This window comes from Pteropus medius, unplaced genomic scaffold (genome assembly GCF_902729225.1).
Source record: "Pteropus medius unplaced genomic scaffold, Ma_sr-lr_union100, whole genome shotgun sequence".
In the NCBI taxonomy this organism is placed as follows: domain Eukaryota; kingdom Metazoa; phylum Chordata; class Mammalia; order Chiroptera; family Pteropodidae; genus Pteropus; species Pteropus medius.
This window is the reverse complement of record NW_024349801.1, coordinates 8,935,669-8,949,747: the sequence shown is the minus strand read 5'-3', so window position 1 is coordinate 8,949,747 and position 14,079 is coordinate 8,935,669. Positions and strand designations below refer to the sequence as shown.

The 14,079-nt window shown below is 42.0% G+C and overlaps 1 long non-coding RNA gene across 1 annotated transcript in view; it reads right to left on the bottom strand.

Annotated features, from left to right (window-relative positions):
* LOC120622991 (uncharacterized) overlaps nucleotides 1–14,079 on the bottom strand; it is a 150,722-nt gene that overhangs the window by 66,621 nt on the left and 70,022 nt on the right. The window contains exon 3 of the long non-coding RNA XR_005658614.1: nucleotides 3,274–3,365. This is a non-coding gene — a long non-coding RNA (uncharacterized LOC120622991). The remainder of the gene's footprint in view (nucleotides 1–3,273; nucleotides 3,366–14,079) is intronic.

Sequence of the window (14,079 nt, the reverse complement as noted above, 5' to 3'; positions counted from 1 at the left end):
AAGCAAATAAACATCCTTCTCATCCCCTTGCTTTTGGGATAAGGGCAATTTTAGTGAGGCTAGAGTAGTCACTACGGTTTCTCCTCTCAGAAGTCTTTTCTTCCTTGTCCTTCAATTTTACAAGATACCCAAATTTTCCTATACTTAGCACACCATGTCATTGGTCTGTACAAGCCTCCAAAATAGGCGAGCATCAAGAAATTATAGATTATCTGAGTTGGAAAGAATTCAATAGCATCCAACACAACCTTCTTATGTTACAGATGAGGAGACTATAGCCCAGAGAGTCAAGTGTTTCTCCAATATCCCATTTCCATTCACTCAATAAATATCTCAAATATGCTATGCATATGTCATTGAGTCCTCGCAACACCTTGGGTAGTAGGAGTTATGCTTTTCAGATTGAAAAAAAGGGACTGCAAAGTCTTGTAAGTTGTCTAAGGTATCAAATGACATAACTGAACTTCAAACTTGGATCTTAAGACGCCAAGTCCAGTGGTCTCTCTGACATAATGCTCACTGATGTCAGAAATGTTACAACCCATAACCCAGGTTTTTAAACTTTTTATATCAGTAAAATAGAAGGACTTGATAATATAGCCATTTAAATCATTTTGCCATAGCTAATCCTAAGACTTACTCAGCTTACAAGTGGCCTCTGGCTAGGGTCTTGGGCTAAAGGTGTCAAAGCTTTTGTCATGACTTTGACTCTTGGCTGTGAACCTCTTTAGATGAGTTTACTGTGACTCTATTCCATTACATGCAATATTGGAATAAACAGAGCACAGAGGGTGCTCCTGTGGGAAAAAGGTCAGAATCAAAGGGACAACTGGTTAGAGGTTGTTTCCGGGAAAAGGGATGTTGCATGTGAGGTCTCATCAGGTTTACAGATGCGTTAGATCCCCATAGAAGCAGCCACATATTAAAAATAGAATGTCTACAGTAAATGCACGTCTGGTCACATCGCTCCTCTCTTCTCCTTTGCCTTCAGGATAGAGTTCATGCTTATTAGCAGGTCTTACGAATCTTCTTGTGATATGAAATCTGTCTTTATCCATCCCTATCCTTCCTTGAGACCCTGACAGAGTGCTCCGCTGTCTTCATACGTGCATGCATACCTGCTTTCCATTCTCACCCTGCCCGACCTTCTCTCTTACCTCTAGACCATTGCACAAGCTGTTTCTTCAGCCAGTGAAGAACCTTCACTCAACCTTTGAGTCTCAGCTCAGATGTAATTCCCTCTGAGGAGCTTGCCTGTGCCCTCATCTCTGTAATAGATGTACCTAGGTTGGGCCTCCTATTCTCTCCATCTCATAGCCCTTATCACACTGTAATGGAATTGTCTGTTTAATTTTGTCTGTCCACCATATACTGAAAGCTCCGAGCTCACCACTGTACCCAACACCTGGCTCAATGACCGGTATACAGTAGATGCACACTGATCATGTCAAATGAATGAGTGAACAAATAGATGAATAATTTTATGACTTGTTCTATAAACAGTTATGTTAAGTTTAAGGTTGCTTTAATTGAAGGCAATAAAGAATGACTAGGTTTAGACCCCTCTTTTCCAGGTCATTTTTTGGACGGTTCATGGAGTCTGCTCAACGCAGTGATCTATGTCACAGTGAACACCTAGGGGACATACAGAATGCATATTTGCCACATACACATGAGAGATGCCAAGGGACTCTCTAAAGAACATCAGCCAACAAAGATGGTGACTCTAAATTCAAACATGCAATGTCTTCTGTGCTATAGAATTTATTTCTCATTGATACTTAAATGGAACCTGAAATAGATAGAGACTTAATGAACAAAGACTCTAGGAGAGGCAGTCGGTCCAGGAGTAAAATGAAATCACTCCGGATTACCTCCAATGGACAGCAGTTATGAGCTCCTGTACACAATTTAAAGGGAATCGTGTAATTTAAAAAGGAACAAAAAAAATGCCAATTGAACGTAATGGGAAGTGACATTTTGGCTCCGCCGCGATTAGAATCAAGCGGCTTTCTTCTGGTGCTTTAGTGGCGGTGCCTTCCCTAGGTTCACAAAGGGTTAATTCTGTGATCCTTGGGGATGCTTTAATGGCCCCGGTTATCCAAACCTTGATTCAGAGCAGAGGCCGAAGATTATGTTTTCTCTGCACATCCACAGACATATTAGGACGTGAAGTGAAGATGACAGGAAGAGAATATCTCCTTTCTCCTCAGAATTGCCCCAGGAGAGTTTTCCACTGTGACCTGCTCAGACCCTGGCTTTGCATTAGAGTTATTGTCCTGAGAGGAGATTCAGTTAGAGCCTCTGATTCATTTCTTATAGTGCTCTCTTGTTTATTCTTGGTGGCAGCTAACTTGTAAAATTTTATTATGATTTTTTTCTTGGATTGTGTCATGGAAGGGATAAAAAAAAAAAAAAAGAAACAATGATTCTATCATCGGTCTTAAATGCAGTTGTATAAATCTGCACCAAGGCCATGTGTCTACAGGGAAAGCGCGGGATAACAAGTTATTCTGTTCCCAGTGGTCATTTTCTGAGTTTAGACCGAGGGAGGGAGGAAAGCATAAGGTTTGTGGGTACCACTGGTATAGTGGTTATGCTAATTTGGATTTCAAATTTTATCCTTACTCCATACTGGTATTAGGGTGATCCTTATCGAGCACAATATGATCAAATCACCATCACCACCAACTGATGATTCGCCAAAATTACCATGGCTCACTGCAATTGCCACAGTGAGCAGTTCCCAGAATCTGCTGCCCTCGGCTTTAGCTATATATTGCAGTTCCACTAACACATACAAAGAAGCCATTGTAAGTCCACTGTTTCATGACTGTGCCTTGCAAATGCTGTTCCCCCTCTTAGAGCATCCTCCGTTTTTTCTCTCCATGCTTTTCTCCCTAACTGCCACTCATTTGTCTAGAATTAACTCAGACAACATCTCCACCAAGCTGGCCCCAAAAAGTTCTATTAAACGTTATCAATCTATTGAAATAGTCCATTTGCTTATCTGTATCCCTTGTCAAATGATACTTTACCTTAGCATCCAGACCACCCTCTATCTACCTTTATACTTCCAAATACTGGCGCAGAGATTGGTGCATGGCAGGTATTCAGTACAGTTTCACTGAACTCCATTTTTAGCCCAGACATCATTACCTCCAAGAAGTAATTCCTCAAGGCATGGTGGCCATTCTTCCTATATGCTCGCATAGCACGCTATTTAATCCAACTTGCAACATTCATTGGTATTTCTTAAAATTTCCCACTTACTTGTCTTTTCTCCCTCTGGATCAGAAGCTTCTTGAGGGCAGAAAGGACATCTTCTTTGTTCACTAGTGCATGCCTCCAGCCATGTCCCACACCTAAAACAAAATAGATCCTTAGTAAAAGCATGCAAAATAAATGAATGAATGAACGAAGTCTGCATAGAACGAGTGCCATTGATTAGGATTCTAAAAGATCTTTAGAGTGGCCCCTGGTGACTTCCACTAGATCTCTGAAAACCATGATCCCATGAGCACTGCTTCCAAGACATGAACAGATGGAAGAGAAACCCTTCCCAGTAGGAGTATTATGCTTCTGTCCTATACCTTCTGTAAAGCCTAGAACATCATACTGTCATAATGTGATGACAGATGAAAACTGCAAAATTAAATTCAAGCTCATCTTGCAGTTTTGTGTTTAGCCTTCTGTTGCCAACCTAGGAGGTGCGTTTAAAACAGCTTGAGGATTTACCACTAATACCTTCCCTAAGACGGCTTTATCTGTTGGCAGTCCAGTCTCCACCAAATCGCTGTTTTGGTTTGGGTGTGTTAAAGGGATAGGAGAGTGGCAGAGAAAAAACAATATCAATCTTTCAGCCGTCAATTCATTTTAGCCGGGTAGGTACAATAGTTTTTGAGTTTTATGGTGACTCCAAATGAAATGGATGGGAACATCCCAGACCCCAAACTATATTCTTGTATTGTCTTGGTGTGGGGTTTGTTTTAAAATAGGTTTCATTCTCTCTTCTACATTCGACCATGTCTATTTCTCCAGCCTGAGGAAAACTTGATTCCATTGTCCTCCCTCCATTCTCTGGAGAGTCCAGGTTTACATTTGATTTTAAGGAAGAAAACTAACTTACCAAAAGTCAGTATCAGAGTGAAATGTAGTTGACTTTAACATTCTCTCAAATTTTCTGAAAGTTTCTATCTAAACCATGATTCTAAGGAACCATCTTAATGGATGGGCTGTGTCAATGGAGTAGGAATCAAGTTAAGATGGTTTAAGGGCTTGGATGAGCTTCCTTTCAATGTGCTTGGGGAAGAAATCAATGCTACATGATAAAAGACGGGGCCCTGAAATCGGTTTGATCTGAAACTGTAATTTATTCTTTGGCAAGTAGTTTTTTTCAAGTAGACTTTTTATTGAAGAATAATATAAAGAGAGCAATATACAACATTATAATTGTGCAGCTAGGTGAATTTTCACAAACCAAACATACCCATATAACTAGCAACCAGACAAATGAACATTACAAGAAAAACAGAAGCTCTGTTCATGTCCCCTCATCACTACAACCTCCAAGGTAATCATTATCCTGATATCTATCACCATAGATTAGTTTTGCTTGCTTTTGAATCATACAGCATAAACTCTTTTGTATCTTACTTTTTTGGTCAATGTAATATTTGTGAGATTTATCCATGTTTGTATGTAGCTACCATTTATTCATTCTCAGTACTAGAGAGTACACCATTGTGTTAATATACCACAATCAATTCCTCTATTCCATTGTGGGTGAATCTGGGCTGTTTTCAGTTTGGGAGTATAATGAAGAGTACTTCTACGAAAATTCTGTGAACACATCTTTTGTGAACACGTGTATGCAGTTCTGGGAAAGTACTTAGGAGTGGGACTGCTGGGTCACAGAGTATCTTATACTCAGCTTAGATTGACCTAAAATTAAATTCAACTTTCTACTTTTGAATTAAATGACCTTAAACAAGTCATTTCAGATTGCTTAGCCTGTTTCCCCAACAGCGAATGGGGAAATTTTTTACAATGCAAAGTTGTTTCAAAGATAAGATCAAGCAATGTTAGGTTTGTGGCATAGTTCTAACATATAAGTGATATTTTTTCCAAAGATGCTTAGTGCTCACTAAATAACCAATGCACTCCTCTATCTTTCTACCCTTTGTTGCAGTTAACTGGAACTACATGATTTGAGCTCTGGCCAGTGGGATGTGAGTAGAAATGAGGTATGCCACTTCCAGGCTCCCAAGCTACCCTCCACCCTCCAGCTCTCTCTTGTCCTACTGCAGAACCCTGGAAAGCGAGTGTTTGAATGGTGGCATCGCAGGAGGATAGAGTTCCTAGAGTCCCTGAGTGACAGCATGGAGCAGAAACTCCACCAACTGGCATTGGACATGTAGCATGATTAAGAAAGCAGCTTTTACGGTGTTAAGTCACTGATATGTTGAGGGTACACTGTTATTGTAGCACGCCATAGAAAATCAGATAAATACAATACTCAAATGATGTAACAGGGCTCCACCCCAATGAAGCCATTAGAATTTCCCTTCAAAGAATTATGCAACTCAGGCTCAACGCAGACATCAGACATTACATATCACTTCACATTCTAAGTAATGGCAAGGAAATATTTTCTTGGTGTGACTAAAGAAAAAAAATCGAAAGAGATTTTTGCTGGAATATGTTAATTGAAGAAACCCTCTTCTCTGTTAAGAAACCAGATTGTAATTCCAAAATTGTATCTGATGTACCCCAAACATAGCATTGCCTTCACAAAGAGAAGGCCCTTGGTGATTATTAGTTTAAAAAAAGTAAAATCCTCTCCCACCAGGTTCAAAGCCAGCCTCATTCTTTTGTTCCTATAAAGACTTTCTTTCTTCGTGTTCCCTGGTGTCTACATGGCCTATGAGTTTTCTCCTAATGATTAAACTCCTAAAAATACTACAAAGAATGCTTAATAAGGCTTTTGTGTTTTGCTGGTTGCTATAGAGACTGTTTAGTATAGGATTTAAAGTACGTGTAAATATGTATTTTGGACAGTGTTTAAAAACATGTATAATTTACCCAGCCATAACAGCTACTTCAGTGTTGCAGTTCAGTGCGATAAGGCATATGTAAAGCATTTTATAGTGTGTTATTTATAGTTATTTACTTAATAGCCTACAACAGTTCCTTCCATTGTGTAAAGGAAATAGGCATTTACCCTGTTTTAACAATGAATATCATTTACTCCATTTAGCAATTGATAGTCTTGAGTCCCATGCAGGCTGGTGAATATGCAATTGGTATAATGCAGCAAGGAAACCATGTTGACAGAGAGTTACTAGGAAAACAAAGGGTCCTGCTGATGGAGTCTTGAGCTCATTAGGGAAGTTGTTGACTGAGCTACTCTGGCACGATAGGAAACCCCTGGAAAGAGGCCACTATCTGCTTTGAAGTTATCCCCAGGGATGGACCCAAAGATGAAATAATGCGGATGATAATAATAGCAGCAACAACTAATAGTGAGCAAACCTGACTCGGCCACAGGCATAGTGCTAAGCGTTTCACATTCATGATCTCATTTAGTCCTCACAACATAATGACTCTGAGATGGATACTGTTATTATCTTTGTCAGATAATGAAACTGAGGCAGAGAGGTTACACAAGTATACCAAAATTATCACATAGCAGGTAGATGGTGGATCCAGGAAGTGAATCTAGGTCTGTCTCACTCCAAAGCTTGTGCTCTTAGGTATTGCTCTGTATTGCTCATGTTTTGCCTGGGAGTTCTTGAACCACATGGAGGTTAGTTGTTTATCAGTAATGTATCCTTGACCTGTAGCATGTGTGTGCATGTGCACACACGCATACACACACACAAACACACACACTTTCCAAGCACAGAGTTTTGGCAATGGTCAGTTCTATTAGCCAGAGAATAAGATGTGATCACAGTCATTGAGCTTCTGCACTGTCCAGGTCCTTTACACATGTCATCTTTTAAAGCTCACCACAATGTCAGGCTTCGTTGCCTACTTTGTTCAGATGAGGAAGCTGACTCTCAGGCTAGGCCTGTCCAATGTCACAGAGCTTGTTTGCAGCAGAACCAATACTTGATACCAGATCAGTTACAACTCAAGAAATCTTGTCATTATTAAAAAGTACAGATACGTGTATTGTAGTGTGTTTTCAACTGTGAGATCATTTTTCTCCTCAGGGACATTTGGTAATTCCTAGAGACATTTTCCTGGTGTCACAATTGCGGGGAAAGCCACTGGCATCTAGTAGGTAGAAGGCAAGGATGCTGCTAAACATCCTACGGTGTATAGAATAGCCTCTCACAACAAAGAATCATTTGGCCTCAAAGTTCAATAGTGCCAAGATTGAGAAACCCTGACCTAATGTTTCCAGGATGGCCTGGGAAACATGATGTCAAGTGAAGATAAACTGAAATAATGTTGGTTGTTCACTTATCAGCTTCATTATTCCAGAATAAGTTCAATGAAACTTATGATCAGGATGGACCTTCCAGCATCTGAGATGACATGGTAAAAGGCTCTGAGCTCATTCCAACATGGGGAGAAGCAAGAAAGAATGTTTAGCTGGACAGTAAGCTTGATGAAGGCAGGAATTAGTCTGTCTTGTTTATTGCAATATCCGTCTTTCCAATTATAATAGCCAACACATGGTCAGAGCTCAAAGCCAGTCTCATTCTTTTGTTGACTATGGAATGCATGTTCTTCGTCATTCCATAACTGAATGAGTGACTGTATTCCAAGAACTGGAATAGCTTCTAGTGAATCCACCCATTCCCATCTCTCTTCTCTCCCGTCTTCTCTTTTGATCCCTCACAATTGTATATTCATTGATTCAATCAGTGAGCAAATAAGTATCTACAGTGTATGCTTTCCTATTAGGACCTGTACTGCAGTGGTCCGCAACCTTTTTGGCACCAGGGACTGGTGCTCCTATGAGAATCTAATGCCTGATGATTGAGGTGGAGCTGAGGCAGTGATGCTAGCGCTGGGGAGCGGCTGCAAACACAGATGGAGCTTTGCTAGCTGGCTTGCCACTCACCCTCTGCTGTGCAGCCCGGTTCCTAACAGGCCATGGACCCAGTACCAATCCGCAGCCTGCGGGTCGGGGAGCTCTGCCCTATTGGGCTGGGACTCATTCTAATCACCTCTTGAGTCCTGACTAACAAAAAAATCTACATCGCTTTTGCAAAATACATTTAAGCTCCATAAGAAAAGGACCTTTCTCTGGCTTATTCAGCACTATATTCTTGGATGTTCTCTGTCCTAGGACAGTGTCTGGCATAGAGGGGATGGTCACTAAATATTTGTTGACTAACTAAATAAATTAAATTGCCACATTCTATGATGATGAAAAAACTTAGAAGACAGGCAAAAAGAAAAAAAAAAAATTCAAGGTAATCCAGACTGCTTAGAAAATATAAGCACCAGGATGAAACCAATTCCAGACAAATGTTGGATGCTGTACATAGCTACAAGCCATATTCATAGCAAGGAGGCTGGAGAGGCATTACCAAAAAGGAAGGAGTCTAGAGGAATCTTAGGAGTGGACACCTGAGCTACTCTGATGACTAGAGCCACGGTCCACTTATTCTCATTACAGGGGCTCCTTGTGGGATGCCTTGTATTTTCACTATTTTAGCTATTTATACTTTGACCCCTACTAGACCCAACATTCTTTTATCCATGATGAGCTATTAGAGATACGATCCTTGATTCACTGGAGCCATTCCTTAGGGGATCCTGGACCTAAGGATTCACCTTTTAGAAGTACTAATAAAAAGAACTAGCCTTTATGGAGCACTTTCCATGTGTCAGATCTCGAGCTAAGCATTTTATGTCTATTATACCACAATTTATTCTTAATTAAAACCCCACAAAAAGAGTGCAGCTGTTCCCATTTTGCAGGTGAGGAAACTGAGGATTAGATAGTTTGCATAATAGCTAATTGCTTTTGGCTTTTTAAAACTGCATTTAAAGGAGAGGTTGCCAAGTTTCTGGGTGGGAACTAAAACTAAGAGGCTGATGATGATCTTCTATTTCAATGTTAGTCCTTCATGTCATCACTGGCCTAGTTCCAGCTCCAATCATGCAGTTTTACTAGGATTTCTAAACAAGGAAGCGAGAAGGTGCTAAAAGATTTGGGGAAAATTAACCAAGCCACAAGAGCTGTAATAGCAAGAGGTCAACAGTGTCAATCATTGCGTCCAAGAGCATGTAAGAAGCTCTAGTGAAATATTTAGCTAGAATCCATATCCAGCTGATCTGGTCATTGGACATGAGATGGGGAAAAGCATAGTAGTCAGTGAAAGGAGTGCCTCAAACGAGATAGGTACTCAAGCACGAAGATGAGATTTATTCGAATTTAGGAGAAGCTGCGGATCACATGGTCCAGCCTTGGACATCCAGGCTGTCTGGAATTCGGTGAGGAGTCAAGACTGCAGCCCACGGGATAGATGTAGATCCAGGCTCCATTCACAGCATCAAACTGGAAGAACATCAGGTGAACTTCCACATACACACATCCATGGAAAAGGAGGATGGAATAGGAGGCATTCTTTTGACAAATACTTAATGAGATTGTTTTTATGTGCCTAGCCCTGGAGATACAGTTGCAGGCAAGAAACAAATGCCATGTCTACCTGAGTTTACAGTTCAGAAAAATAGATAGAGGAGATATAGGTAGGCCTCTGTTCAGCCCTGCTACAGTTTTCACCAGTGGAGAAGGTACTGCTGATCTTCTACTCAAAATGTGGTCCACAGACAAGCAGCATCAGCATAACATGGGAACTTCTTAGAAAAACAGAATCTCGAACCTCACCCCAGACCTAATGAATCAGAATCTGCATTTTGGCAAGAACCCAGGGGACCCATGAGCTCATTAAAGTTTGCGAAGCAGTGGTCTGCGAGCCTTCCTTGCAGAGTAGGGTCTTTGGTGTGTTCGACGAGGCACACAGGGGCTGTCATTTCCTACCACAGACATCCTTTAGAGATATAAAGGTTACACCAGAATCGGCAGAGATCAGGCAAAGGGGAAGCAAAGTGTATTCTCAGGAGCTCCTGGAAATAATTACCGTTCTCTTAATAATAAATGAATAGGCTGCAGTCCCAGAACACATTGAGAACAAAGCAAAACATGTCAATATAAAATCCAGCAAATAAAACAATCAATTTAAAATAGATTTCTCTAAATGGTTTCCCTGCGTGGGCTAAGTGCCCCACCTCTGGACTCCCGTAGCATGTTGTGCTTATACCTGCCTCAGCCCTTGGGCTTGGATCTTGAAATTTTCTGTTTCTGTGTCTGCCTCTCATTCTAGACTGTAAGTTCTTCAAGGACCCTCTTTCCTGAAAAGACAAAAAAAGGATCCTGGCACTGCAAAGGATTAGGGGCAGTTGTAAAAGACTGCAAGAATAGTTCTGTGTGTGAAATACTTTCAACAGAAGAATAACAGTACATACAGTTCTAAACTCCTTTGCGAGTTTGGCAGAAAGGTCCATCCCCCTCACCCTAGCCACCCATCCACCCCCACGTAAAGTTCTGGGTCTTCGGAGCCTCACATCAGCAATTATCATTTTCCAACCCAGTGACTAGAGTCTATTCTCTTCTGAACTTTCTTTCACTAAAGACAACGGAATATACTCTTATAGTTATGCCCTTTATAGTGATGCCTTCCCATATTGACTGGACTTGGCCACGTAACTTACTCCAGAAGATGGGATGGAGGAAAACTCAGCATAAGCAGAAGCTTAAGGAGTCATTTCCATTTCCTCTCTCTCTCATTCCTGTATCTCCACCATTAGAACAAGCCTGCACTCACCTGCTAGAAGATGTGAAAACACATGAAGCAGAGTCCTGACCATATAGCAAAATGCAGTAAGTCAGCAAAATTTCCTGATCAACCCAAACCTGAGAGATGGATGAGTTCTACCAAGCCCAGCTCCATACAACAGAAACACCTAACTATCTGCAAATTCAGAGCTAAATAAATGCTCACTGCTTTGAATTATTGGATTTTGGGTTATCTGCTATACAGCAATAACTAACTGCTACAAGCCACCAAGTAGAAGCAGCTTCCATTCAGAGAGCATCTAATTCCTTTCACACAGAAACCATCTTTGCATTTGAATTCTCTGCTCATGCTGAGTAGGCCATTGGTATGGTTCAGATGAAGAAAAAACAAAAGCAACCTATAGGAACAGACCCTGCCTTCAAGCATGCTCACATTTTGGTGACCCCTGGAAAGTCACTTAGAAGCTGCTTTGAGGAAAGAATTGATCTTCGGAGGCAACTAACAGCAGGAACATTTTTAGGGTCAGTCATTTCTTATCATCAATGGAGAATAACTGTAAATGAAAGCTTGTGTGAATATGAGGAATAGACAACAAGCTGAGCTAAGTTAAAAAATTAAAAGGGGGAATTAATTAAAGGTGCATTTATCAGGATCTTTTTAGTTGTAAAGGATGGAAACCAAACCAAACCAAACTCAAACTAACATAAGTCGAAAATAAGGCAGATGTTTGGTAACCTGAGTCAGAAGGCATCCAAGAATGCTGAGACATATCAAATCACGAGCAGCAATGCTTTATGTCATACATACAGCTCAGAGACACTGAATGGAACTTTTCCACAATAGCTCCAGTTCTATGAGAGTTTTCCATAATAGCTCTGGCTCTCCTTCCAAGGGAGGCCTCTGATTGGCCTCACTTGACTCAACCATGGCTGAACAAATCATGACAGGCAGAAAGATACTGCTGCACTCTGATTGGCCAGGTCTGGTCATAAAACCAAGCAGCAAGGTCAGCCCTTCCTAAAAAAAACACAGAATAGGAGACGTGTGGTTTCCCAAATAAGAGTTCTGGGTAAATTATACAACCTGACTGCTGAAGGATACTGGGGAATCTCACAGGATTCAAGGGACAGGGGGCAGGTGGGACTCGATAATGAGAAACCCACCGCCGATATAAGGCCAGTCACCCCAGAGGGATACCATGGACCTACCTAGGCTCCCAAAGGCCAGGCCTTGGGTCTCTTGTTTGAAATTTTTAAATATTCCTTGAGAGGAAACCTGTTTGTCTTACCACAGCCAGGTAGGCACTCCTGGCCCCACCTTCTGTTGCATGGCCATGGCCGACCTGGCCACTCTGAACTGGGAACAGTGTGCAGATACCCCAAACGCTAGTACCACAGCCCTCTGCCTTCCTATGTCTCTCTCTGCCTGCCTCACTTCCTTCTCCTCTCCTACCGTCTCAATTGTGCTCTCTCTACATTCAGGAGGGAGGTGAATATTTGTTTAAAAAAAAAAAGTGGTACTATTGAAATTTTACTTTCTTATGTCTGTTATGCCTTCAAATAAGACATTCATCTCATGGAATGAGTGGGAAAGAGACAGGTGGAATGCAAATACCCAAAGATAGATAGTGAATAAACTCAGGAGCTTCAGTTCTGACCAGCCGGATGACTTTCTAAAAGTGATTTGACTTCTCAGAGCAGGAGTTTTCTCAGCTATTAACTTTTCAGCAGCGATTATAAAGTCCACCTTGGATAGTAGCTTCGAGGAATCTGCAAAACTGTATATAAAGACAGTTCTAATGCCACCTCGACAACTACTATCGCTGTGGTCACTGATACTACTGTTATTACAAATAATAACACATATCATGTGGGGCTCAGCATTCAACAAGGCTCGCTTTGGTCAAGAATCAAACAAACTGTGGAAGCCAAGCGTCTCTTTCAATCGCTTAGAACCCAGCTCAGTGGCCTTAAGTCTGAGCAATGGCTACACCCTCCCAATTTCTGTATTAGTGTCTCTCTGTATCAGCATTAACTCTGATTTCTGACTTGCTTTACCTCTTCCTCTTTCTCTGTATCTCTATCTTTGTCTCTAACCCCCTCTTCCCACGCCCCTTATCTGTCTTTTATTGTCTCTTCCTTTAGTTTCCCATTCTGCCCCATTTTTCCCAGGTCCCCTGCCTGGTTCCCTCCCCCCGCTTTCACCCACAATCCCTGGCGGCCTTGGCATTCCCAAGATAAACATCCCCTCCTTCCTTCTACAATGCAAGGAGGCCTGTCCTATGCTTCCTCTTCCCTGTCACAAACAGCTGTGTCCTGTCTTGACAGCTTAAACAAACACAATTTAAAAGGTAGCTAGTGCCAACCTCTGGATGCTGGAGCCAACGTAGCTGGCTGATCCCCTGCAAGAGTGAGGGTTCACCCAGCTTGCCAAACCTGAAGCCTCTGTGTGAGCACAAAGGCATGGAAGGGGCCACCTAGCTGTTGTCGTCCAGCCAAACTCATCCACCACCCAGACACCTGAGGAGCGGCAATGCTCAAGCAGGCACCCTGCGATTTGTTAGCAGTGGGCCATCAGGGAATTTCCAAGCTTGGCTTTGATGAAACTGAAAAGGTTGAATCATTAAATGTTTGGAGAATGCGAAGCTGGCACTCGGCCCTGTGTTTTCTGTAATATCAATCATTCCTGGAGACCGCTGCTGCTTGCTGGGCTGGGAGGTACTCAGCTAGAGGGAAGTATCACTCGCTCACCTCTAAGCTGCAGGAATGACACCACCAGCGTGAGATACTAAGTGGGTGGTCTTGAGAAAGACTCGAGGAGCAGGGGAGGACCCACCCTGCCTGAAGCGGTGAAGTAGGAAGAAGGGAGAGAGAGAACAGGTAACCTGCATAATTGCTGTTGACCACTCCCCTGCAACTGATTAGACAGACAAGGCACCTATTATGTAGATGCTGCTTGCATATAAATGACAGGGCTCTACTCACACCTCTGGGAAGAGGGCATAATTACTAGTTTTGTCTCAAGAAATTTCATCCCTGTGTACAACCTCAATTTCTATCTGCACACACACCTCCCAACTATGGTCATACTTCTCCCAATTCCAGAATTCTGCCTCTGACCATCTCCTTGCCATCTCCTCTGTGATGCATCAAAGGGACTTAGACTCAATGTGCCTAAGATCGGATTCAAGTTCCTCCACCCCAACCTGGCCCCTGCCCTAAGGAAGTGGTCCCACCTGTCTGTTGCACAA